This window comes from Oryzias latipes, chromosome 13 (genome assembly GCF_053564925.1).
Source record: "Oryzias latipes strain Hd-rR chromosome 13, Olatipes_Hd-rR_3.1".
NCBI classification, from domain to species: domain Eukaryota; kingdom Metazoa; phylum Chordata; class Actinopteri; order Beloniformes; family Adrianichthyidae; genus Oryzias; species Oryzias latipes.
Window position 1 is genome coordinate 18,067,453 of NC_136249.1, and position 26,334 is coordinate 18,093,786.

A 26,334-nucleotide genomic window follows, 5' to 3' on the forward strand; every position below is an offset into this window, starting at 1 on the left:
GGATAAATTGTCCAGGTTAATGTCCGTAATTTTACGAAAGCTAATGGTGCGTGGAAGATTGGATTTAGAAACAGAGAGGTTGACATGAAAAGATAACAGCATATGATCAGAATACGGGAGGGGGTCTGGTTTACAGTCCGCAGGTGTAACACCCGAGCAGCAAACGAGGTCCAATACATGACCCTTAATATGGGTGGGAAAGTTAACATGTTGATTGAGACCGAAGCTGTCCAGACAGGAAACAAAGTCTTTGGTGAGGGAGTTGGTGTCACTGTCCATGTGAATATTAAAATCCCCTAAAATTATTATTCTCGGTGAAAGAGTGGCAAGGAGAGTTAAAAGAGCAGAAAAGTCAGTAATAAAATTTTTGACTGATCTTGGGGGTCTGTAAAATGCAGCGACAATAGTTGGAACAGGGCCAGAGAGTTGACATACACTTGCCTCAAATGTCTCATAGGCAGGGACAGTCACAGGCGTTATCCTCCAACTCTCGCGATAGATCATCGCGAGCCCCCCTCCGCGGCCGGAGCCACGTGGTTGCGCGATGTAAACAAACCCCGGAGGGGTAGCATCATTCAGTGAGGTGAAGTCATTTGGCTGCTGCCATGTTTCTGTTAGGCACATAAAATCCAACTTGTGGTCGAGTAGGAGATCTTGGATGAGATGACCCTTGCTCGTGAGAGAGCGGATGTTCAGAAGACCAAAGTTGGCGGAGAGTTTGGCGGCCGGATCGTTAGGTGACCGAGGCAGACGAGTCAGGAAGCTTTGATTAGCGCGACGACCAAAGTTTCTCGGCGGACGGCGACTGGCGGACCAAAATGACCTGATGGTGTTGGAGTTGGAGTTCTCATCACGGATCATCCGACGCGAGCCGCGGTGAATGTATCTCCGACGAGGCTGGAATAGGATGTCCGGGTGCTGGAGCAGCGCTGGTGGAGGTGAATCGAGTGGAGAAGAGCGAAGCTTGGCAAAGTCAGCGACAGAGTATTGGAGCAGGGCTGTCAGTGGATGCTTGAGAAATGACAGGATGATCCAGGCGACTAGAATCCAAACACAGTTGATCCACATTGCGGCAGCCTTGGGAGTGAGCAGCAGGTAAGCTAGCTCTCACACACTGCGTGTATGGTGATCAGAGCTCAAACGTTAACGTACACTGATCCAGGTGACAACACATTAGTCTAACACTAATGTGATTTAGTTCACATGTAACAAACATACATAGACTCAAGAGCTAAACTTCAAAGAGTTTTTTTTATATTTTAGTGTGTATTCAGACTAGAAAAATCTGTTGATCAAGTCCGCTTAATTTGGTCCAAATAGAGTTCCGAACCTTGCGCTTGGTCTGGATATAGACTGCCATCAAGCGGACTTTCCTTTTGAACAAGGGCTTTTAAACAAAACCATGTGACTAAAGATCTCTTCACTCATTGGTCAGGAATTACGAGGCGAAGCAAGTAGAGACGGAAATTCTGGAAGTCCTGCGCTTTGCCGTCTGAGTCGGTATAGTTCATTCAAATTTTATATTTTATAGAGGCATGCTGCGGGGGGGAGTTACTGTTTGATAATACGACAATCATTGCTTTTATTTTATCTGCGGCACATGTGCTGCTACATTAATATTGCTACATTACATCGGCTACATTGGTTGTTTTGGTTCAGTTGCTCCATTCCGGGAAACAGTTTGTATTCAGATTGAGGAATCTCAGAGTGAACTAAAACTCAATCCGATTGGAAACTAACCGAGACCGCCGTGAAAAAATGGGTTCGAGAGCAGTTTTTGGTGCTGGACTAGGGTCTGCTTGGGTGTATTCAGACTGAAAGTGTCGGGAGAAACAAACTGTGGTTCACTTAAAGCGAACCAAATGTGTCCAGCCTGAATAAACTCTGAGTTTACTCTTAAGGTTTAAAATTTTTCATTTAAAACACTGAAGTCATTCCTGACACCACCGGACTCTGATACTATCTGGACTTAACTGACTAAAGGAACCACTAAAACACAACCCGGAACAAATTTAACATTCAGACAGGAGCGGCATTGACATCTGAGAAGTCCTTTAGAATCAAACAACTTCTCATCGATCCATTCAGATGAATCAGAAACCCGTTGGGCTGATTTGGAATTCTTGTTTTTGTTTTTTTGTTTCTATGTCACAGTGTTTAGTTGATCACCTGCTGGAAATTGGTTTTCTTTGTGAACAGTTGCAGCCTAAGTGTCTAACCATGAAGGCTTAAAAAGGCCTTACTTCTCAAAATCCAATGACAAAAACCACTTTAGTTAACACCAGTCCGTGCTCTTAGAAAATCAAGCAGGTGTGTCTGGATGGAGTCTTCTTTGAACGTTTTCTACAGTCTCTGTTTTAGGAAAGAAATTTCAGTCTGAAAGTTTTCTAAATTAAAAAAATGTATACTCCTGGTAAAAGGAAGTTTTTAAAATGCTACATGCTAGTTTGAGAGTCAGAGACAGAAAAAAGGAAATCATCAAACTATGGTAGGAAGAAAGTCACACAGACATTTCTTTTCTTCCAAACATGAAGGTTGAGTTGATGCCAAAGAGCTCAATGTTGGTCTCATATGACCACAGCACCGTCTCTCAATCACTCTATAAACCATGTAGGTGTTCATTGGCAAACTTCAGGCAGGTCTGCACATGTGTCTTCTTAAGCAGGACTTCTTTGTGAGCACGGAACAATGTTAAACCATTGTGGCACAAAGTCTTACTAGTGGCTTTCTTGGTGACTCTTGTCCCAGCTGCTTTGAGATCATCATCTAACTCCTGCTGTGTTGTTTTAGGCCTATTTTTCACTGTTCTCATTTATCATGGGAACCCCACCAGGTGAGATCTGGTTTGGAGCCCCAGATATCTAGGTGGATTGATGGTCATGTTGTAATTCTTGTATTTCGGCACAATTGCACCAACAGTTGTTACCTTAACCCATAGCTTATCTTGATGATGGTTTTGTAGTCCATTTCAGTCTTGTGCAGGTCTACAATCTTCTCCTTTAAATCCACTTAAAGTTCTTTAATCTTTCACATGTTGGAGAGTTCTGAGTCGGGCTGATACTGATTCTGTGGACAGGTGTCTTTAATACAGATGATTAGTTCAAACAGGTGTCAATTCAAGGGAGAGGTTGATCAGGAGAGTCTAACTGGTCTGAGTGAAGCACAGCTCTTAATAGTTAATAATACTGATTACTAATTGGTTACTAATATTGATTTTCAATGAAAAGTAGATAGACACTCCACCACTATGGCCATTTTTAAGAGTGACATAAATAGAAAACTTTTACACATTTCTTCCCTTTTGTTACAATATCCGGAGGTGTGGATGAAGTCAAAGTTAACAGATATTTTCTGCAATGCAGCAGTTACCATGTCTGCAACAGCAGCATACCGTAAAAGTGGTATGAATGGTTACAGCTTTGTTTTAATGTGGAAAAACCCACCGGTTTACTGAATGTTTCATTTGGTACAGTTAAAGCCGGTTTGTTTTTTGGAGGCCGTAATGTTTTCAGGCTGAGCAAAGCTATTGGGCCTTTTCTAACCAAAGTTGGCTACAGTCACCAAGATAGAGGAAAATTGGTGGGGGTTTGGGGGGGGGGGGGGGGGGGGGGGGGGGGTTGAAGCAATACAAATCCACTCATAGTTTTTTTTTTTTTTTTTTTTGGGGGGGGGGGGGGGGGGGGGGGGCAATTACATTAGTGGGAAAATGCGATCAATGTGACTGTGTTTCTGAATGTGATGAGGGAGGCAGAGAGCGGAGATATGAGTAAAGAGAGATGAGTTGGAGATGAGATGGTAGAACCCAAAAAAACACCAAGAAGGTAGAAGGTAGGCAACTTGGTGCCGGGTTGCAACACAAAAATGAATAGAAATGGTGGGGCGCTGAGAATGTGCACTGCACTGTTTACCCGAACTACAAACCCAATTATCTCAGATCAGCTTCAGTGTTTACAGCAGCATCAGGAGATGATTAAGTGAAACCCAACAGTCCAGGCTCACTTTCCTTTCCCTCTTGCCTCTTTGGGTTGCGGCTCTTACACCCCCAACCCCACCCCCAGAAACTGCAGTCACCACCGTGTAACTCCAGCTCTTCTTGGTGCTCCAAATGTTGGTAACATCTTATTCAAATGTCTGTCATTTTGTCTTTCTAGCTTCTATAGCGCATTTTTTAGTATCATGTGCATTAGCAAAATGAAACCAGTTTCGTTCATTCTGAAGAGAAATCAGAGAGAAACTGCATTCTAGGTCCGCCAGGCCTCCATCACCTGTTCTCCACTTGGAGCAATGCTTCAGCATGGTCTGGTCTTGAACCGCCACCGGCTCTGGGGTATATGCCTCTATGGTCTGAGTTTGACGACATCGGTCCAGAACCTGACAGGCCAACGATTATGGACTTGTATCTCACACATTTTTCTGTAACACAAATGAATCTTAACTCACATTCCAAAGAGTTCCCTTATTGAAATGAATTTGTCCTCAACAGTGATCCTCATGTCACTCTTACTGCATAGATGCAATGAAGCACCCAAAATCAGAAAATAAAACTCGGATTAATCATTACTGAAGGTTTCCTTTGGGCACATTGAACTTAACTGTTCCTTTTAAGAACGAAACTCATGCCAAAAGCCAACTTTGACTAATCCAATTCATTCATTATGTACATCTCAGGAGATACTAATTCATCTAACTCAGTTAATCCCAACATCTGCTTTGTGTACCCCAACTTCCATGTCTTTCATGTCCACATGCCCACCCCCTGGACTTATGCTAGCCAGACCTGCAAAGAAAGCAAACAAAGCAGGAGTGAATTGGCAAACACGGATCCAAACACAGACTGTTTGGTGTCTGGACTTCTTTTCTTTCTGTACTGTTGATTTTCCTGCCTGTATCAGGTTTACCTTGTTGCCTGAACAAGAAGAATGAAATCCAAACAAATCTCCTGCATGCTAACAGAACTACGTAAAATGTCCAAAACAGGCAAACAAATAGGAAAGTGGATCTTGGTAATGTGTCCTTGCTGGGATTTAAATGGATGCCACTTGTATGCAGTTATACCAAAATGATCTACATAATCACAATATTTCAACGTGGGGGGTGGGGGATGGGATGTCAACATTTTATAAAAGTGAGTAATTCATTATTTGTTGTTTTTTTCTTGTTTGGCCTTTAAACTGCAACCACTCTTTGCATAGTTTGTCGACATCTTCCTCTTGATGCATTGCCTGGTTTAGATATTTGATCATGTGTTGATCTGTGAGTTATGAAAAGCGTATGTTCATGATGGAAGACGCTTTGTGAAAGTATGAAGGAGCTGTGGACCAAACACAAAGGGAGAAATCAAAGCAACACACCTGTCAGTGTTTCTCCACATCAGCACCTTGTTGGTGATGGCAAACACACTCCTACCCTTTCACTCTCCTTCATGGACAAATACACACACTCTGCCAAAGCTTTTCTTGGGCTTTAGATCAAAGACATGAACAGAGCATGATTTGGGCTCCAAACGTGACAATAGCTGCTCTGAATATTCCTCAATGTGTTGGTTTGGGTTGCTCTGGTGGAGCTGCAGCGTCCTTCCCATGACTAAATCCTTCTCTAATGGGGTCACTCTCTTGATGTTTCAGAATGGTGGGAGTCCTGGACAGACTGGTGGAATGAATACGGCTGCCAATGCACTTGGTTCCAGCTTTGTGTAGGCTAGGAACCAGAAAAAAACCTCCCCTAAATAAAGATGTTTTGTTTATCTGCCAGTTCTGTGAAGCCGATCAGGAATATAGGTAGTATTGTTGTTAGTTATGAGGGTCAAGGGGGCTGACAAGTTTCAAGCCTGTAGTTAAACCTAAAAACTGTCAATCACCATAAGGAAATCATTTTTTTTCATACATTTTTAGTCTGAAACTGGTGGATGAGGACCCAATATGCAGGAGACTTGGTGATGTTACATTCTGTATTCAGGCTTCAGGGCGTGTGTCGAGGAGGGGAGTATTTCCTTGATGTACATATCAAAGCTTGTCATCACTGTTGATAAAACAAAACGAGACAGCAGTGGTTGATTGAGAACTAAAACCTGGTATGACTGACACAAAGACAATCAAAAATCCAAGCGCACAAGCCTCACAAGTTTGCCTTTTTCTTTAAAAATAAACTTCTCTAGAACTTACAAAAACTGTTTTGTGTTTGTAAATGTTATTTTATATATTTCCTTGCTTATTGTATCAGGTGCTATGCTATTGTTCTCTGTATGAGAGCAATACAATTAGAGGCATAAGCTCAGGAATATGCTTAAGGTTCTAAAGTATTATTCCAATTCTTCTCTGGCTTGTTCTTTACAACGAACCTGTAAGGAAAGCTGATTCTCTCCACCTTTTACCTTATTTATTACTCCACCCTGACATAAGACATGAGTGGGTGATCTGAAACTTCCTAACATTAATTCTTCTGTTTGCACCTGCAGAGGAATGCATCTCTGAAAGTTTCAGCTATTCAACATAAATAGATAGAAAAAATGAAGTAGACATGGCTGCAGTGTGTGTGTGGTTGTTGAGGAGAAGCCCTATTAAGATATATCTTCTCATCTTATTCACTACTTCATCTTTGCTTTTAGTCCTCCTCCTCCTCATCAAACCATCCTTCTCCTCTGACCTCTACCTCTGTTCATCTTCTTTCCCAAGCTTTTCCAGCACCTCCTCCTCTCCCCCCTCTATCTATCTTCCTCTCATCTCCTCTTTGATGTGGTGATGCAGGGTTATCTGCAGTTCTCCTTTAAGGCAGAAGGCAGGGGGCGAAAGAGATGTAGAGGGTGGAAAAGGAGACAAAATGAGGAGAGATGGAGAAGCAGCAGGATGAGGGGCTGTGGTGATGATGACAATTTTTGTTCCTCCCTGTGTAACGTCTTTTTCAACTCACCCTTCACCTTCGAAAAAATGACGGAACGCAAAGACATGGCTGCATTTTTATTTGTCTGTAGGGTATTGCAGTGCTGGTATTGAGGAAATTGGTTTAATCCGAACCAAAAATATTTTTCCAAAGCTTTAACCAAGTGCATTTGAAGATTACGTCTCACGACATAATCTTTTTTCTGTTTTCCTGAAATGTTTAATGTCCAAATTGAGATTTTATATAGCTACTCAAGTAATAAATGTGTAAAAGATGACAGGATTTCAAACCTAATCTTTCATTTTAGTGACACAACATTCGAGTCTAATGCAGAATTTTTTAGATTAATGTAAAATGAACTGACTCAACTGTTAAACCCCACTGAGTGTGCATGTCAGTTCACTTCTTTCTCTTGTTTTTTGAGCAGTTTCAGGGAGAACTAGTGTGCTTCAGAGGTGGGAGACAGCTTTCTGTTCTCCAGGGCCACCGGGTCACAATCCTGCCAGCCACTCCATTATGAATCCTGTCAACTTTTTTTAAAGACACAAAGTCCGACACCTATACGCACACAAGGCTACAAGTAAATGCACAGGAATTCATTCAGCCCACAGACACGCATACTTTCAGGTATGTTGCTTGGAGAGATTTAGCTAATTAATAATCACTTTGTGCTGTGAAGAATGTTAGAGCTTTTCTGAGGCTCCAGAGCTGGGTGGGTAATTAATTGATTGGTTTAAAGTCAACACATCAATAGCAATCCCTCCTTGAACACATGATGGCTGTAATGTAATTAACACACACTCTAATAAATAGATTGGCCCATGTTTTCATGCAATGCTTAGTCTTTAGAATTTGATTTGGAACACACAACCAGCTACTCCAGACTGAAAATCATGGAGGTTTTTTTAATCCCAGAACATGACAGGAAAACATCTTTAACAAACACCAATAAACTCCGGTACTGTTTAGGAGTCTTTAGATCAGAGACGTAAGAAACATATAAAATATAAGAAATGGAATGAGTGATACCCCCCCCCCCCCCCTCCGGGCGTTCCAAACGGGCAGTCCCACAGGCTCCAAAAAGCCACGCCTTAGACTTCTCTAGATAGATAAAAAGCAATTACTCAGTTAGTCCATTTGTCAAAATAACCACTATTGCTCTGCTACTTTGTTTTTAACACGTTCTTGATAATCCTCATTTTTCTTAATTTTTTTTTCCATAGAGCAAGTGTATTAAGTTATAAACTGACCAATCAGATGCCTATGTATGTGGCAAATGGCATATACTGCTATAGTGCTTTACTACTTTCCTACTTTACTGTACTACAACTTTACTAGGCCCAAAGTGCTTTACAGTCATAGTCCCATTCACTAACACACGCACACATTCACATGTTAATGGTGGTTCTGCTGCCGTGCTCTGACGCAAACCCATAACCACATGGACCAATGTGGAGGTCAGTGTCTTACCCAAGATAATTTAACACATAGGCGGGCAGGGTGGGAACCAAAACTGTGATCTTCTGATCAGAGGTGGGCCGGTCTACCTCTGCAAAAAAAACAACAACTACTACTCCTACTGGCCCCCAGGTTTACTGATGATGTCTGTCTCCAACATGGCAGCGTCCATATCGCGAATAAAACTGCCACTGAATTGACTTCTGTCATAAATGGGCAGAAGGCTTTTTCCACGTATAGCAGGTTTCTTGCTCAGAGGGGTTGACAGGAGTCAAAAACAACTAACAGTCCACAGAGCTAAAGCAAGATTCATTCTTCTAGATTTCCGGTTCCGGGTTACACGGCAGGACGCGTGGCGTGCCTCTCTGCGAATACAACTATCTTCAAATTACTTAAAAGGTTGATTTTCAAAAACAGTGATGAAAGTCAGGCAAGGAAAAAATCCCTGAACTTTTCTTTGAGCGATATGGCGGGCACAGAGCGAAATTTTGGAAAAATACGTGGTCTTAGATGCATTCTGGTGCATTCTGGCAGCTAGTTATTCACTTCTTTATCAAGAAACTAAGACTAATTGGAGCATCATGATTTGTCATTCAAACCCCTAGTTTGACTCTCCATTAAGGACTTGCTTGTCCTAAAAAAGAATTTGGAAAATTGCTCAAAGTAACACAATCCTACAATCTACGCTTTTCCTTAAAGCTGCAAAACATACAATTGCTAAAATATAGTAACATCAAAGCCCCAAATGGCAAAAAGAACACCAGTAACTATTATATTCTATGAAAATACCTCAGTTATTTATACATTATTTCTGCTTTAGAAATGACTGATGTACAACATCCACTTGCACTGTTTTCTCAAACTATAATTACATCAAAATATGGGATCTGCTTTAAACTATAATTCTATAACATAATACATCAATTCTTTAACACCAATACTAAGTAATCTGGGAAATATCAAAACAAACATACAAACTAAACTAAACATTGTAAACATTATTTTTTAAGGGAGTGCGGGTCCAAACCATCAAATACTTATAATTAATGTTAACTATACTGAACTAAATCATGGTAATTAGGAAATACAAATAAATTAGATAGAGAAATGTATTCAAAATAAAAACTGAAACTCAAAACTAAAATTGAAATTATTTCAAAATGTGGTTTTGAGATTATTTTACACAAAAAAGTATTTGACCTACACTACCTTAAAAATCTTTTTTTTTTCCAGCCAAGACCACTTCAATTTGTTTTTTATCGTCTTCTCACAACTGAGGTCGTGACCACGCTCAATAATGACGATGCCTGCCATTATTTTAACACAAATTTGATCGCAAACTCTTCAGATGTGTTTGTGAAAGTTTAGCGTGGGTCCGCGAGTTTTGGTCTCTAGGGAAGCAAGTCACGCTGACCACGTGGTGCAGACAGAGCCAATCAGACCCGTCGACGCATCCGAAAGCAACTAAAACGTCCCGTCATTGGTCAATTAGGCCGGGAAGACGAAAGATGGCCACGACCATAGAGGAAGCGATCTGCGGAGAAATATAGAAAATAAAGCTAAAATTAGCTGATTTCAGACCATTTTCTAATCCGGAAAGCGATTTGTCCGTAGAGATCAGGTCTTTATTTCCCGGAAAGTACGTTCGGTTTGCTCAAAAACCCGGATTTCCGGGAATTCCCGGAAGACTTTCATCACTGCAAAAAAGAGAGCTGACCATGCCCCCGAAGAAACCCCAGGAATATGATGACCTCAAGAAGACTCTTGACATTATTCAAGAAACGCTGAAAAGTTTTATGGAACAAGTGTCGGCTAAGCTAACGCCACTCTGTGTTATGATGGAAGAGTTCCGAAGATTTCGGGCTCAAAACGAGCAGCGAGAAAACCAGGTCGAGAATCTGGAGAAAAGACTGGACGATGTGGAACAGCAAGTAAGGATGAATAATGTCATTCTCACTGGAGTACCAATCAAGCCTCGAGCTAGCACTGCTAATGCTAGCGCTAGCGTAGCTAGCAGTGCCAATACGGAGATCGGTGTGTCTTTGGAACAGCAAATACATTCATTTCTCACATCTAAAAGGATTTCCCTGGATCTCAATACCATCGAGACCTGCCACCTGCTCCCCAGGAAAAAGGAGACGGATAAACCAGCGATCCTCATCAGGTTTGTGAATCACAAACACAAGCTAGCTCTGATGTCCCAAAGGAAACAACTGAAAGGTTCGGCTGCTTATCTGAATGACCATCTGACCAGAAGGAATGCTGAAATCTCAAAACATGCACGGCTTCTCAGGAAGCGTAAGCAGATTGAGAACACTTGGGTTAAAGGCTGCAGGATTTACGTCAAACCGCTCGGTCCAGAGGACCGGTCAAAGGTTCTGGTTGTGAACACCATGAAAGACTTTGAAAAGTGTTTGATCACGGTCGTCTGAAACAACATGGAGTAATAAACCGAAGAGCCAAATAATTTCAAGAAATATGACACGTGGACTCATCACTTTAACGTAACCTGAATAACAGCAGAGTTCTGACCTGCAGACAACTTGACCTCAACTTTCACCGTCGCTGATATCAGCTGAAGAAGGATATGGACCTGAATCTAATGTCTGCAGACATAACATCCAAGAGAACTATAAACTCTGTTTTGAACCCAGGAGATCAGCTGTTATCAGTAAAAGAAGAAATACCAACCTTGGACAATCGACAGTTATGGACCCTTTTTATTTTTCCCCTACAGCATTACTTTATTATAAAAAAAATAAATAAATAAATAAATAAAAAAAAAATATATTAAAAAAAGTAAAACAAATGATTAACCACTTATTGAAAATTGTTAAATTGATTGACTTTTAATGATATTACTTCACTTTCTCCAAAACTTGATAAATTGATTCAAAAATCTTTCCTAATGTAGCATAATTTTGCACATGTTTTTAACTTTTGATACTTGATGAAATTTTTGTTATGAAAATTCCTGAAACAGTGTTGTCTGCTTTACTGATATAGTATTATGTTTTATTCATATGAATGGCTTTTATAAGTAACATAATCTGCATATATTCCAGATGACTGATCTGCATTTGCCATGTTGATTTCTAAAATAGTTATTTTCTGACATAATACTTAAGTAATTCATCTTTGTCATGTGCTTTATCGATATCTTATGATTTTTAATTCTGTCTGATAAAAACTGGGAACCGGATATTGATAAATCATGTAATAAAATGGTTACAGTATAATCGGGGTGGGATTATATAAGTTCGCTTCCTCCCACTCCCTTTCAAGCAATATTTATTAATATGTCTAATTATCCTAAGTTTGATTAGTTACTGTATGCATGTATAACTGATGTTTATATTGCTGTTGTGTATTATTTCTACTTAATTGCTTGAAATAAACCATTTCAAATCAAATCAAATCAAGATTGGGCAGGGAGAGGTCAGGCACCTGCATGACAATATCAGAGAACAGGCTAGGGTAGTTGTAGTTCAGGTGAGGGTCGGGACAGGTGGCAGACAGAGTCGAATAAGAATTAGGATCAGAAGCTCAGAAAGGCAGTCCAGGAGATAACGCTCAGTAATGCAGGCAGAGTGGCACAAACAATACTTCACAGCAAGCGAGACTTGGTGCCCTGCTAAAATGTCAGATGGGTGATTGTCAAATAGGAGAAAAGTAAGGTAAGTTTCAGGTCAGAGATCTTCTGGTGATAGCTAGAATTTGTATTAGACTGGACTAGGAGAGATTATTAGAAGACACAAAACAAAAAGGCAATATATAAAATCCTACATTTACATTTCTTGCTCGATTAAGTGATTGTGAAATTGTTTTTAATTCAATTCAATTCAATTCAATTTTATTTGTATAGCCCAAAATCACAACAACAGTCGTCTCGATGGGCTTCGAAGTAAAACATGAAATCAAAAGGATCACGAATACAAAGAGTTCAATAGAAAAATACTAAAATGAACTAACAAACTGACTAAGCTATACTGGCATCCCTGCCCTTAGACCCCCCTTCGCGGTAAGGAAAAAACTCCCAAAAAAAACGGATTCCGGAAAAAACGAAGAAACCTCAGGGGTGCCCACATGAAGGAGGGATCCTCCCCCAGGACGGACAGGCGATTTACCAGAAATCTTAGAGAAGAATTAACTTATCTAAATCTACAACTACATATATAAAAGTCCAGCAGACGAGCTTCATCCATCCGTGGTTGGTGGGACAGTCAGGCCCGCGAGTCGAGTTGGAGACAGGATCCACAGCCAGGTGTAGGAGCAGGAGCAGAGACGAGGTACTCGGTCAGGTACAGAGCAGAGACGAGCCAGAGACGAGCCAGAGGCAGGATCCACAGCCAGGTGTAGGAGCAGGAGCAAAGGCGAGGTAAACGGTCAGGAACTGGAGCACGGATGAGCCAACTGGAGTCTGGAAGCACTCACACTCCCCAGGAGGGGAGAGGAAAAGAGGGACAATACATGAATCGCACTGCACCAAACAGAGGCATGGAGAACTAAATGATAAATTATGATCAAGAATAGAGGAGAGGAAGGGTAGAAGTAAAAAAGGAAAGAGGACAGAACCCCAGTGTACCATAGTTACCCCAGCTTCAACTTCTAGCAGCCTTTTAAAAGAAATAGTTATTATTAAGTTTAATTTAAACAAACTAACATTAAGTTAAATAATCTCTGAATACTAACTAGTCTGACAATAAGCCTGTCCAAAGAGGAATGTTTTCAGTCTAGCTTTGAATGTAGAAACTGAGTCGGCCTCTCTTACATGAGCTGGGAGTTTATTCCATAAGACAGGGGCTTGGTGGCTAAACGCTCTACCTCCAACCGTACTTTTACTAATTCTAGGAACCACAAGCAGTCCTGCATTTTGCGAGCGAAGTGTTCTGATTGGTTGGTAAGGGACTATGAGGTCCTTAATATAGGACGGGGCCATTCCATGTAAGGCCTTATAGGTTAACAGGAGGATCTTGAACTTAATTCTAGAATCAACTGGGAGCCAATGGAGCGAAACTAACACAGGAGTGATGTGATCTCTTCTGCTGGTTCCAGCTAACAATCTAGCAGCTGCGTTCTGAACAAGCTGGAGACTTCTTAAGGAACTCTTAGGACACGCTGCTAACAAGGAGTTACAGTAATCCAGCCTCGACGTAACAAATGCATGGATGAGTTTTTCAGCATCACTCTTAGAAAGTATATTTCTGATCTTAGCAATATTCCGCAGGTGAAAAAAGGCAGTTCTACATGCCTGAGATATGTGAGCCTTAAATGATAAATCCTGGTCAAGTAAAACCCCAAGGTTTCTAACTGTGGAATTGGGGGCTATACTTATGCCATCCAGGGAGACTATCTGAGCAGACAGAGCATCTCTGAGGTTTTTAGGACCAAGTATAATGACCTCAGTTTTTTCTGGGTTCAAGAGGAGGTAATTAATTGTCATCCAGGTCTTGATGTCACTGATGCAGGCGTTCAGTTTCTCTATCTGGTCATTCTGGTCAGGCTTCATGGATAAATACAACTGCGTATCGTCGGCATAACAATGAAAATTAATGCTGTGTTTCCTGATTATGTTTCCTAGGGGTAACATATAAAGCGTAAACAGGATCGGTCCCAAGACTGAGCCCTGTGGGACTCCATAGTTGACTCGAGTGCACTGAGAGGAATGGCCATTTACATTAACGAACTGATACCTATCAGACAGATAGGATTTAAACCACTGGAGAGCAGATCCTCTGATCCCTATGTCCTGCTCTAATCTATGGAGTAAAATACCGTGGTCGATAGTGTCAAAGGCAGCACTGAGGTCCAACAGGACCAGAATAGAAAGTAGTCCCTTTTCTGAGGCCAATAACAAGTCATTAGAGACTCTAACTAGTGCAGTTTCCGTACTGTGGTGAGGTCTAAACCCCGACTGAAAGTCTTCAAAGTGGCTGTTGTCCTGTAGGTGGCAGTAAAGCTGCTTAACTACAACTCTTTCTAGGATTTTAGAAATAAAGGGCAGGTTTGATATCGGTCTATAGTTGGCCAAGATGCTAGGATCCAAACTGGGCTTTTTCAGAAGAGGTTTAACAACTGCATATTTAAAAGACTGTGGCACGTAACCCGTTTCCAGAGAGGCATTTATCATTGTTAATATGGGATCATTAATTAGGGGAAAAGTTTCTTTAAAAAGTCTAGTGGGAATTGGGTCTAACAGACACGTTGAGGATTTGGAGGACGTAATAATTGATTTTAGTTTGAGTACTCATTATCAAACAGAACTGATGTGGTTAATCTAAATGTGAAAATATTTTAAACATTTTCTAGTTTAACAGTTTTCAATTTTAGGAGGATTTCTGTGTTTTTAGTTTTAACAAATAAATATGTCAAAGATTTTTGTGCGTGAAAGTTCAACAGTCCACTAAGGTAAATTTCAGCCCAATTTGTCTCCATATCAGCAGCAGAAAGACTAAATGTGTGGGTAACACTTTATATTAAGATTCCTTAACAAGCTTTGTTAACACATTAACAAGCATTATAAATGAATTTATAGGGTGTTAGTAAGACATTTATTAGTACAATAAGCCTAATAAGGTTTATTAAATTACTTAGTTAACACATTTACAAGCATTATTATTAGGATGTTTTTAAGATGCTAATGATGCATTTACTGATATTATAGGTGCCTAACAAATGTGTCAGTGTTAATAAGCTTAATAACATTTATTAACAACCTTTGTTAACAAATTAAGAAGTATTATTATTGTTTGGGGTTCTAGTAAGATATTTATTAGCATTATAGATGTCTCACACAAACCTAAGTGTTCATAGGCTTAATATTTTTTATTAATTAACTTAACAAATTAATAGGCTTTATTAATGTGTCAGATGCTTGTAAGATATTTATTAGCATTATAGATGTCTTGCAAATACCTGAAAGTGTTAATAAGATTTATAAACATCTAAAGTCAGACCATTGTCTTCTAAATCCATATTACTAAACTGCTTATAAGCTTTACAAATGTATTAATTAACTTTGTTAATAGTTTATTAATTGTTTTGCAGCACCTCATCTAAAGTGTGGACGTTTTTTAGCACAAACAACCATAAAGCATAAAGATTGTAAAAAGAACTTTATGATATTAAAACAGACTAAACATACACAAATCGTTCTGTAAAAGATATATAATAATTTAATTCAGACAAATAAAAAATATTAAAAAACATATAGACTGGTGTTGGATGACTCTAGCATCATAGCTAATAAGGATAAAGTATTAGCATCTATCCTGAGTGAAACATTCATTGCAAATCCCATCACCAGGAGACAATTCTCTGCATTCAATGCCAACTGCATTCAACCACTGTTGCCTTGCTTCAAAGTCCACAAGAAAGCTGCACAAGCCAGTCATTTTTAAAGAACGAAGACAATAAACCTACAGGAGCCATGCTAAAGCTAACACGCTAACCTGCCCATCTTTGATTGTGCATCAACTAATGTCACCATTGGCTAATGATTCTGTCAATCAAACTCCTCAGCAAAACAGGCGTGCTTGCTTTCAGCCAATTGAATGGCCTCTTAGACTTTAAGCTTTCACACAGGTGACGAAAAAAGCCCCGCCCATCTTTGATTCTGTACCGGTCGGTCGTTAGCGTGTTAGCTTTAGCATGGCTCCTGTAGGTTTATTGTCTTCGTTCTTCAAAAATGACTGGCTTGTGCAACTTTCTTGTGGACTTTGAAGCAAGGCAACAGTGGTTGAATGCAGTTGGCATTGAATGCAGAGAATTGTCTCCTGGTGATGGGATTTGCAATGAATGTTTCACTCAGGATAGATGCTAATACTTTATCCTTATTAGCTATGATGCTAGAGTCATCCAACACCAGTCTATATGTTTTTTAATATTTTTTATTTGTCTGAATTAAATTATTATATATCTTTTACAGAACGATTTGTGTATGTTTAGTCTGTTTTAATGTCATAAAGTTCTTTTTACAATCTTTATGCTTTATGGTTGTTTGTGCTAAAAAACGTCCACACTTTAGATGAGGTGCTGCAAAACAATTAATAAACTATTAACAAAGTTAATTAATACATTTGTAAAGCTTATGTAAGGGTTAATGGCCGACGAAGTGTGCGGTTACCACTTTTTAACGCACGCCGTGGAAGCCTGAACTGTCCGACGCGAAGCGGAGGACGGTTGCTTCCGCGAAGTGCGTTAAAAAGTAGTAACCGCACACTTCGAAGGCCATTAACCCGCTTATACCATGGTCACTCACAAAAGCAATACATATTAACCAGGTTTTAGTCCTTAATTCTTGTTTTTTTTTTCGATTTGGATCACTTTTCCCATAAACAGCGTACTATATGTTACGTGATGCGTCGTGCAGCACCACCGCTGCAGTCAAGATTCGGCGATATATATATGCTGATCGTCCCGATGGGTTGAATAAAGCATCAATTCAGAGGGAAAGTTAATCGCTTACCGCTTGTTTTTGCCCAGATGATGAAGCAAAAGGTTGTTTTACAGAAGCCGGCGCAGTGATACAAATCATTTAAGCTAGCCGACCGGAACTTCTTTTTTCACAGTGCGGTTATCAGGTTTTAACGCATACCCAGCAGCCAATCAGAATCGATTATTCAACCGGACCATGGTATAAAAGCAGTTTAGTAATATGGATTTAGAAAACAATGGTCTGACTTTAGATGTTAATAAATCTTATTAACACTTTCAGGTATTTGCAAGACATCTATAATGCTAATAAATATCTTACAAGCATCTGACACATTAATAAAGCCTATTAATTTGTTAAGTTAGTTAATAAAACTTATTAAGCTTATGAACACTTAGGCTTGTGTCAGGCATCTATAATGCTAATAAATATCTTACTAGAACCCCAAACAATAATAATACTTCTTAATTTGTTAACAAAAGTTGTTAATAAATGTTATTAAGCTTATTAACACTGACACATTTGTTAGGCACCTATAATATCAGTAAATGCATCATTAGCATCTTAAAAACATCCTAATAATAATGCTTGTAAATGTGTTAACTAAGTAATTTAATAAACCTTATTAGGCTTATTGTACTAATAAATGTCTTACTAACACCCTATAAATTCATTTATAATGCTTGTTAATGTGTTAACAACGCTTGTTAAGGAATCTTAATATAAAGTGTTACCGATGTGTTTTGTTTTTGTCCATTTTATGCCCCAATGTCTCTCTGTGGTTAAATAAAAACCTGCAGTCCTTCCAAATCCATAAATCTAAGTGCGCTTGAAGTGTTTGTAGGATTGCTCCTCCTGAGTCCTTGGATGAGCTCAGGTGTGTGAGGTCTTCCTGTGGTGTGTCAGCAGGTGGGTCCATGTCCCCTGCAGGATGCGTTGATTAGTTTGGCCAAGTCTGGGCCAAAATGCCTGCCAGCCCCGATGTGGACTGTACCAAAATCACGTAGGGGTGAAACAGTTCTTGCACAAAACAGATTCATTTAGAGACAGAGCACAAGAAGATTACAGATTAATTTGAAATAGTAATTTCTTTTGTCTACGGTTAAGGAATCTGCTACTTTAGCTGCACCAACAAAAATATCAGTTAACTAATTATATAAAAATAATGATGTTTCATTAATGCTTTTAAACAGTTCAGTCCACACACATCTGACAAAACTTAATTTTTAAGAGTAAGTGAACGTATGTTTCATGTATTTTTCTCTTGTATCTGAACAAATATGTGAACTTCAGAGTAGTGAAAGTTTTCTTTGAAATCAGCACCTTTTCCACTAATGAGCTGCTGCCACAGTTGGCGCCATATGAAGTCAGACTGAAGATTGAGAGTCTTATTCAGTTCCTAACAAGTCTACAGACTACACAGACAATGCTTCACAAAGAAGGCTTCTCATTATTTGTGCCATTGAGTCAATGAAAGTAAACTTAAATTAAAAAGCTATTTTTACTTCAAAGCTTTGCAGAACTGCTTCACTATGAGCTTAATCATGATTATTAAGAAACTTTCATGATTAACGGCTCATACAAAAGTTTTCTTCTAATTAAACTTTAAAAACGACTGAATCAAACCTCAGATTTCTGTGGTCATTTGGATGTAACATCTTTTTAGTAGCAAACCTGGTGACTTTAACTTTGATCCACACAGGTAAAAGGAATGAGACTGTCAGGAAGGTTCATTCGGACCAGTACAATCCCATGAGCCTTTTCGTGAATCACAGATAACATCACTCATTCAATTTTTTTTCTGTATGTAGCGAAGTTCTTGAATGCTGCTATTAACCAGCCAGTCTGGTTCTTACATAAATTAAATCTTTTGTGAGATCAAACAGATGGAAATGATGTTTATTGGTTAAAGGTTTTAGGAGAATTGAATGTTTGCATCTTCTCTTCGGGTTTTCAGCACTGACAGCACAAATATGTTAAATCTTACTCTTCCATTGGTGTTTACTCTATTGCACATTGGCATTGTAGATGGCTGGGTTGCATGGATTTTCTCCGGTTTCCTTCTACAGTCCAAAAATGAGCTTCATGGGTAACTTGGTGTCTCTAATATCCTGTTCGAAAAACCCCAAAGAATATCAAACTCAGCAATTTGGACTCAGCAACTCAGCAAGCCCACTTCTGAGTTTGTGTTTCAACCTTCTTGTACTAAAAAGCGAGACCCTTTCATGGACTGGGATGACATAAACAAAGACTACGATTACTCTCCCCTTTCTGATGATGATGAGGAATTTCCTGAGACTCCAGAAATTCCACAACCGGAAAGACTGCAGTATCGGGAAAAACTTAAACCTAAAGTCTGCTCACAAAACCAAACTTCAAGTTTAAAACCCTTAAGTTTTTATTCAACCGTCTCCTTTCGACCAGCTGGACAGTGAAGCCGATTTCTGTCCCTGCATCAACTCAGCCTGTGGGAATCAAACATTTGGGAAATTGGGAAATTTTGGGAAAGTGAAAACAAAGTGTTACTCCTTTTGATAAGCCGATTTCAACCTCTGAGTCAGATAGAACCTCAGTGACCAATGCAGAAGCACTTCAAGTAGAGAACACTGCTCTGAAAGGTGAAGTACAGCGTCTGAATGAGTTTCTCCAGCAGAAAGATTAGATGCTGGCGGATGCTCCTCTGAAAGCTGATCACTTTTAAGAACAGATGAGCCACAATAAAGGACTTTTGGCTAAAGCTGAAACCTCTTTGAGCCACCTCACAGAGGAAAGGCAGCAATGGCAGGAAGAAAAGTCCTCTTTCTTACAAGAAATCGCTCAGCTAAAGACAGTTTAAAAACACAGGAAGACCACGGTGACCAATTCTGAAAGGGTCTCCAAAAAAAAGATCGTTCAACTGCTCCGTCAGATGGAGGACCTTAAAAAGCAGCAACATTTGGAGCTCAACAGCAAATTGGAAATGGAGAAAGAGCGTCTTCTGAACCATCAGCTGGCTAAAGAAAAAGAAGGATGACATAGTAAAAACACCTCCCTCGTGCATAAAATGTCTGAATTAAGAAAAGCTTATGAGGAAGACAAGGCCACATGTTACAAAACAGAAAAGACCTTTTTGGAATTGCTCTCCAATATTGAGAAGGGCGTAGAAAAATTACAAGAAACCATCGGAGAAAAAGACACGATCGTAAGCAATTCTGAAGTCATCATGAAGAAAAAGCTGGAGCAAGCAGATCTAAGGCTTGAGATCTCAAAAAGGCCTATCACAAGAAAATTTTGACCTCTGCTTGAAATCACACCAAATGGAAGAAGATCTGAAACAAGAAAGAATCAAAACAAATCACGCCAAACTCAGCTTTGACCGGAGGTAAAAGAGTCCACCAAATTCAGAGCTTCTTTGGCCCAAGTTTAGAAAGGACTATAGAAGGCCAGAAGCAGCTGGAAAATGAAAGACAACAGCTGGAGAAAGAAAAATCCACCCTTTCAGAACAAATCGCTCACCAAAAGGAAGTTGTCAAGAAGACAGACATCAGCAGCAGCAAAACTCAAGAGCCTTTCCTGGTCCAACTTCATCAACTACAGCAGCAGGTGGATGAGCTGAATGAGAAGAATCCTAAGAAAAGTGCCTTCTTCCTTTAACCCCCACCACCACAACCACCACCATGAAGCCCCCGCTGAACCCCCCCACTCACATTTACAGTCTTTAAACTTTTACAGTAACACCATAGATGGAGTTAAGGTACTCCAAAGAAGGTCAAAATTGTAGCTAAAGTTCCAGTGTTCAAGCATAAAATATGTAGTTATTTTGTTGGCATAAACTAGTGTGGCTTTTTTTTTCTATACCAAATTCTAAACATTGATAGCAGTTTTTTTTTTTTTAATACCAAGCAAATCTGCATGTTTTTACTTTTACGTTTGCATACTGTACAAACACGATTTAGCATTTTTTAGAACTTAGATAAAAATATGTTGGTTTTTTTTTTTACTTTTTATTTTTGCTTTTTCATCACAACAAAAAACAAACAACAATTCTCTGAGACCATTTTGACCATAAGTCGACATCCAATATATTGTACAATACTTTTTTCTAGTTAAAACAAAAAAGAAATTACATTGAGGCAAGATGAGACATGTAGTTCAGTTAAAAAAATATTTGTACATAACCATGAATAAAGATTACATTAACAACCCCAAACAACGTTTAACTGTGTGCCATCTACATATGCATTTAGCTGTAGAATAAACGTATTTGATTCTTTGTTTCCATTCTGTTACCGATGGTGATGTTGCCTTTTTCCAATTTCCTGTTATATATATATTTTTTTTGCTATATGTGTTTGATCAGATCCAAAGTCTCCTGGGAATACACCAAGCAAACATGACAGGGCACTCAAAGGAATGTCCTGTTTTACCATTGTTTCAATCTCTCTCTTGATATTTTTCCATATTTCACTAATAACCGGTCAGTCAAAGAGAATATGTGTATGGTCTCCAATTTTTCCACATTGCCTCCGGCTGTAGTTGAACCCCTGGTAACATCACAGCATCGGGGTAATTTTGTGAACACCCACACAGAGGGGTGTGAAAAAATCACATTTTGATTTTCTAGTCAAATTCTTTCCAGAGTTGGCTTTTAATTCCTTTATGGCTGTTCTCGCACAATTTGTATGTTTCCACAATGCTGAAGTGAATTTTTTTCTTGTTCAGCTGTAAAGAACCAACCAAAGCCTTTTGAGTTTCACAGTTATTGGTGAGAAAACTGCCTTATCTAAATTATCGACATAACTTATTTTTAATTGGTTATACATTTTGAGTTGAGTTCTGTTCCTCCAAACACCTGTGACTTGGCGGTAACATAAAGCTAGAAGATTGACGTGGGTAGAGCTAATTTATGAGACATTTGGACAGATATACGATGCTGAGATGGTCTTGAAAGAAAAGACGAGCAGGAGTAGAAGAGGATGAGATGAAGTTGGGGTTAGAAGAGTGAACGGAGGGAAGAACAGATGCAGAAACAGAGGAGCGCGGGCTACATGTGATGGATGAGCTTTAGCCCAGGTGTGACGGCGCGACCAAATTAAATCACTGAGCAGACAGCAATGAACGGGAGACAAGGTTATCTGGGTCTGCACCACCCTCCATCTCCTGCTTCACCATCATCAGCTCTGTGATGCTCAGCTGTCGGTCTGGAAGAGGAACGGCTGAATGTGAAGTTCATGCTGGTCTCTGAGAACAAATTTTAAATTCATTCTATTTTTTCAAATTTCTTTGAAGAAAATGGAAAATGCATGATACTAGTTATAAGAATGTCGGTAAAACAGATTAATGCTTCAGACTGATCTCCATCTAAGAGAAAGAAAACCTTATGGAGAAATACAATAATAAAACATAAAAGATAATAAATGTAAGTTAAACACAAAGTATTTGTAAAGATACATTGTCATCAATCTTCTTTGTCTTTCGGCTTTTCCCATCAGGGGTCGCCACAGCGAATCATCCTTTTCCACCTCACTCTATCATGGACATCTTCTACCCTAACATTAGCCAACTTCATGTCCTCTGTTAAGACATCCATATATCTCCTGTTTGGCCGTCCTCTTGCCCTCCTGCCAGGCAGCTCCATCTCCAACATCCTTCTACCAATATATCCACTATCCCTCCTCTGAACATGTCCAAACCATCTCAGTCTGGCTTCTCTGACTTTGTCGCTAACACAGGCAACATGAGCCGTCCCTCTGATGTACTCGTTCCTTATCCTGTCTAACCTGGTCACTCCTAAGGAGAACCTCAACATCTTCATCTCTGCTACCTCCATCTCAGCCTCTTGTCTCTGTCTCACTGCTACCGTCTCTAACCCATAGAGCAGAGCTGGTCTCACCACTGTCTTGTACACCTTTCCTTTGAGTCTTGCTGGCACTCTTCTGTCACACAACACTCCTGACACTTTCCTCCACCCGCTCCAACCTGCCTGCACTCGCCTCTTCACCTCTTTTCCACACTCCCCATCACACTGAACTGTTGACCCCAAGTACTTAAACTCCTGCACCTTCTTCACCTCAGCCCCCTGTAACCTAACGCTTCTACCTTGATCCCTCTCGTTCAGACACATGTATTCTGTCTTACTACGACTGACCTTCATGCCTCTTCTTTCCAGAGCAAACCTCCACCTCTCTAGCTGTTCCTCCACCTGCTCTCTACTCTCACTGCAAATTACAATGTCATCAGCAAACATCATTGTCCAGGGAGATTCCTGTCTTACCTCGTCTGTCAGCCTGTCCATCAGCATAGCAAACAAAAAAGGACTCAAAGCTGATCCTTGGTGTAGTCCCACCTCCACCTTGAACTCCTCTGTCTGACCTACAGCACATCTCACCACCGTCATACTTCTCTCATACATGTCCTGAACTACTCTGACATACTTCTCTGCCACTCCAGACGACCTCATACAGTACCACAGCTCCTCCCTCGGCACCCTGTCATACGCCTTCTCTAAATCTACGAACACACAATGCAGCTCCTTCTGACCTTCTCTGTACTTTTCCATCAACATTCTCAAAGCAAAAATGGCATCAGTGGTGCTCTTACGGGGCATGAAACCATACTGCTGCTCACAGATCTCCACCTTCTTCCTAAGCCTGGCTTCCACTACTCTTTCCCACAGCTTCATTGTGTGGCTCATCAACTTTATTCCTCTATAGTTGCTGCAGTTCTGCGTGTCACCCTTGTTCTTAAAGATCGGAACCAGAACGCTTCTCCTCCATTCCTCAGGCATCTTCTCACTCTCTAAAATCCTATTGAACAACCTTGTTAGAAATTCCACTGCTGTCTCTCCTAAGCACTTCCATACCTCCACAGGTACGTCATCAGGACCAACGGCCTTTCCGCTCTTCATCCTTTTCAGAGCCTTCCTAACCTCATCCTTTCCAATCTCTGCTACTTCCTGCTCCACAACAACCACTTCTTCCTCCCTTCTTTCCCTGTCATTTTCCACGTTCATCAGCTCCTCAAAATACTCCTTCCATCTTTTCTGTACACTCTCTTGGGTTGTTAGCACCATTCCATCTCTGTCCTTAATCACCCTTATCTGTTGCACGTCCTTCCCATCTCTGTCTCTCTGTCTGGCTAGCCTGTACAAGTCCTTTTCTCCTTCCTTTGTGTCTAACCTGTCATATAGCTCATCGTAAGCTTTCTGTTTGGCCTTTGCCACCTCTCTTTTCACTCTACGCTGCGCTTCCTTGTACTCCTGTCTACCTTCCTCAGTCCTTTCTACATCCCACTTCCTTTTAGCCAACCTCTTCCTCTGGACGCAGTCCTGTACTTCCTCATTCCACCACCAAGTCTCTTTACCGTCTTTCCTCTTTCCAGATGACACACCTAGCACCTTCCTACCTGTTTCCCTGATAATTTCTGCTGTAGTTTCCCAGTCATCTGGAAGCTCATCCTGACCACCCAGGACCTGTCTCAACTTCTGCCTAAATTCCTCACAAGTTTCTTCATTCTGTAGCTTCCACCACTTGGTCTTCTTTTCTGTTTTCCCTCTCTTCTTCTTCCTGACCTCCAGAGTCATCTTACACACCACCATGCGGTGCTGTCTGGCTACACTCTCTCCTACCACCACTTTGCAGTCATTAACCTCTCTCAAATGACTTCGTCTACATAGGATGTAGTCCACCTGGGTACTCCTACCTCCACTTCTGTATGTCACTCTATGTTCCTCTCTCTTCTGGAAGTAAGTGTTGACTACAGCCATTTCCATCCTCTTCGCAAAGTCCACCACCATCTGTCCCTCCAGATTCCTTTCCTTCACACCAAACCTGCCCATCACCTCCTCATCACCTCTATTGCCCTCACCAACATGCCCATTAAAGTCTGCTCCAATAACAACTCTCTCTCCTCTGGGGATACTCTCTATGACCTCATCCAACTCACTCCAGAATCTCTCCTTCACTTCTAACTCACAGCCAACCTGTGGCGCATACCCACTGACTACATTCACCATCACCCCTTCAATTTCTAACTTTAGGCTCATCAACCTGTCTGAGACTCTTTTCACCTCTAAAACACTGTTTACAAACTCCCCCTTCAGAATCACACCTACCCCGTTTCTCTTCCTATCAACACCATGATAGAACAGTTTGTATCCTCCTCCAATACTACGTGCCTTGCTGCCCTTCCACCTTGTCTCTTGCACACACAGTACATCTACCTTCCTTCTCTCCATCATGTCTGCCAGCTCTCTGCCTTTCCCTGTCATTGTGCCAACGTTAAGAGTCCCTATTCTCAAACCTATGTTCCTGCCTTTTCCCTTCTCTCTCTGGCCCCGGACCCTTCTGCCTCCCCTCTTTCTTCGACCAACAGTAGTCAAATTTCCACCGACACCCTGTAGGTTAACAGCATCGGTGGCGGTCGTTGTTAACCCGGGCCTCGACCGATCCGGTATGTCTAAAGTGTTGTGGATGATTCGCATGGTTATTTTGGCAATTTTTACGCCGGATGCCCTTCCTGACGCAACCCTCTCTATTTATCCGGGCTTGGGACCGGCACAGAGGCAACTGGCTTGCAACCCCTGTGGCTAGATTCCCCTGTGGCTAGATTCATCAATATAAACTGATTTAAAGGAAATTCTGAAGCAAAACAATGTTTCTCAGCGGCTTGACAATGTAAAAATTAAGATTTCAATAATCCTAACAATTTATCAATGTTTCAGTGATAACATGTAGTAATATGCATCCCATAAAGTACTGAAACGTAAGTAAAGCACTGGGTACAACTGACATGGGAAAACAGCACAATGTTATTTACCGGTATTTTAATGCAAATCATTTTGTATTATTTTTCTCTGGATTTCTTTCGTAACATAGTTATATATAGATGGATGGATGGATGGACAGATGGATGGACGGACAGATAGATAGATAGATAGATAGATAGATAGATAGATAGATAGATAGATAGATAGATAGATAGATAGATAGATAGATAGATAGATAGATAGATAGATAGATAGATAGATAGATAGATAGATAGATAGATAGATAGATAATTCTTTTCGGTATGACCGCTTCAAAAAGTGTCAAAATATACTTTGTATTGTAGCAGAAATGTATTATTAGTTAGCACATCAGGAAAAAAAAACAAGAAATTAAACTTAAAAGCACATAGATTAAAAATCTTATCCAGAAATGTCTGCTTAGACCCTCAGCAGCTCTGTGCTCTCCTGCAGCCTCCGTCTGGCTGATCATATAGTTTCCAGAACGCTTTTGGGAACGTTTCAAGAAGAGTGAAGAGTAGAATGCTGCAAAGTTTCAGAATGACAAAGACAGTAAAATAACTCATTATGTTGGATTTAGGTTCATCTGCTCTGTAAACTGAATTTGTCCAGGATTGACGCCATACTCCTTAAACTGTTGCATGTTTTCTTATAAAAAAAAACATCTATTTATTTACTTGTTTATAAACTGGAGTGCTGCATCTTCTGCATCTCTCTTTTGCATCTCTGAATTTTATGCAGTAATGACTGCAGTGTTGAGAGGAGCTCATCTCAAAGGTAATAATGTATTACTGGAACTATT

At 40.3% G+C, this 26,334-nt stretch overlaps 1 long non-coding RNA gene across 2 annotated transcripts in view; it reads left to right on the plus strand.

Annotated features, from left to right (window-relative positions):
- Positions 1-334: 334 nt before the first annotated feature.
- The window catches only part of LOC144996843 (uncharacterized), a 47,484-nt gene continuing 21,484 nt past the window's right edge, over positions 335-26,334 (plus strand). Inside the window, exons 1-2 of one of the 2 annotated variants that reach the window (XR_013659637.1) lie at positions 335-1,095; positions 5,625-12,309. This is a non-coding gene — a long non-coding RNA (uncharacterized LOC144996843). Of the gene's footprint in view, positions 1,096-5,624; positions 12,310-26,334 lie in introns of those variants that run through there. The other variant, XR_013659638.1, reaches the window with a different exon arrangement.